The sequence below is a fragment of the Pteropus alecto genome, unplaced genomic scaffold (assembly GCF_000325575.1).
Source record: "Pteropus alecto unplaced genomic scaffold, ASM32557v1 scaffold4411, whole genome shotgun sequence".
Taxonomy (NCBI): Eukaryota; Metazoa; Chordata; class Mammalia; order Chiroptera; family Pteropodidae; genus Pteropus; species Pteropus alecto.
In genome coordinates, this window is record NW_006431495.1 from 1 (window position 1) to 1,887 (window position 1,887).

Consider the following 1,887-nt stretch of genomic DNA (forward strand, 5'->3'; position numbering starts at 1 on the left):
CTACTTTACAATAAAAACATGATTAGTAGATTTACTGCAAATATTAAAGGAAAGGAAGGGATTTCAATTTTTAAATTGTCAGTGTTAAAAAAGATCAAATCTCCGTTAAAAAAGATCAAAACCCTTAACGGTTAAACTAGAAAAGTGCCTGACCTTTCGATTTCGGTTCTTTTCAACCAGACCCACTAACAGCTTGGTCGTAATATCCGGCTAGATTTTTCAGCTTCTTAAAGGAGCAGTGGGCACCCAGAGAAGCCAGACGCAGGAGGAGCGCGAGGGACGAGCGAGGACAGCTGAGAACGTTGTCCCCTGGCTGCGGCACCCGCACCACGTAAGTTCGTCCCTAAACTTTGTTTTCCATTCACGTGTCCTTAAACTAACGACAACACATGCACAAGCATCCCCGAACGACAGCACATGCCTCAGCATCCCACGCCGGAGGCTCAGGCTCGGTACTGGCACGAGCGGGGACGCAGCTGGCAGATGGGGGGATGGGGGGCGGGGGTCGGTCCCACGGTGTGCGGCCCCCAGGACGGTGTGCTCCGGGCCGCTCAGCGTTTGGATCCTAGGGAGCTGCATGTTGACAGCGGGCGTAAGGTGTCCCTGGGATGCGCTGCTCCTCCTCGGGCACCCTCCCAGGGCTGCACAAAGATCCCTGCATGGGAGAAAAAGGAGTGCATCCTACGTCACCTGTTTGAAGGGGCTGAATTCCATTCTCCGACTGAGAGGCCAAACCTGGACCCCTCGCAGAGGCGCTGGGTGGGGTCTCTTCCTCCAACTCCCTCCCTCCCTGCCTCAAACATTTCTCAGTTGGACATTGGAGAAACCGAAAGAAAAGGTGGCCTTCAACATTCAATTTAAATATTAAAACATCCTTTCTTGTATTAACCATCTTTAGTATTCCATAATATTTATACGAAACAATTCGTTTCCATTCTCATTCATAGTTAAAAATAACTGCAGCACTGTTTCCAAACGTCTGGTGCCTAAGCCCCACAAAATAACATAAATTACTTTTGTTTTCAGGTTCGGTTTTTTGCTCAGTTTCTTTTGGAAATGGAAAAAAAAAATCCTGTTCGTTTTTAACTTCTACAAAATAGCAACAGAAAAGTGGGAGCTGAGAAGGGAACAAGAAGGGAGAAGCAACTGGGAGCTTGTTCTTGGACACAATGACCTGAGAAGCTGTGGGGCAGAAATGCTAATTCATCAACTTTCTTTTGCATGCAATGTAATCTTGATCTTAAAACTCTCAATTTCTGATTCAAAATAGTCTCTGAGGAAGGGAGAGGTACCGGAGCGTGCAGCCTGATGGTCTGGACTGCAGGGTTCAGTTGCTGACTTTAGTTCAAGGAACGCTCAGCTTCTCCATTGGAGCAGTGGTAGCTGTGAGGTGACAGCCTCACAGCATGTCACATAACCAGGACAGCGGCAAGTGGAGTGGACAAGACATAAAGACATGAGAGAGTAGGGTCTTCTCCTGGCTCTTTAAAGGGGGTGGTGGAGCAGTTTCTTCATCCATGAGTTCAGTGTTCCTCATTGTGATGTGCATTAGGATGGATTTATCACTGGTACTCAGCCTTGGCTCAACATTAAATTAGATTCAGCTCCTACACTTAAAAAAATTTTTTTAATCAAGAGCAGACTTGGCTAAGACAGAGGGAGAGAGGGAGGCAGAGGGGAATGGAGGCGAGGAGCAGCGGAAAGGAGGGGAGGAGAAGGGGCAGGGTGAAGAGGAGGGGGGTAGGGGGAGCGGATTCAGGAACAAATGGGATGCCTGAAGATTGTGGCCTCTCTCCCACCCCCAGTTTCACCCTTAAAAGTTGGGAAACAGGCATGCTATCTCTGGGCCTTGACTGTAAATCACTGCTCAGGTGGGGCAGCTTCTTT

The 1,887-nt window shown here is 48.3% G+C and overlaps 1 protein-coding gene across 1 annotated transcript in view; it reads left to right on the top strand.

Annotated features, from left to right (window-relative positions):
• Nucleotides 1–177: 177 nt before the first annotated feature.
• The window catches only part of LOC102882275 (guanylate-binding protein 6), a 15,094-nt gene continuing 13,384 nt past the window's right edge, over nucleotides 178–1,887 (top strand). Inside the window, exon 1 of the mRNA XM_006905828.3 lies at nucleotides 178–331. The gene's annotated coding sequence lies outside the window, so the exon portion shown is untranslated. The remainder of the gene's footprint in view (nucleotides 332–1,887) is intronic.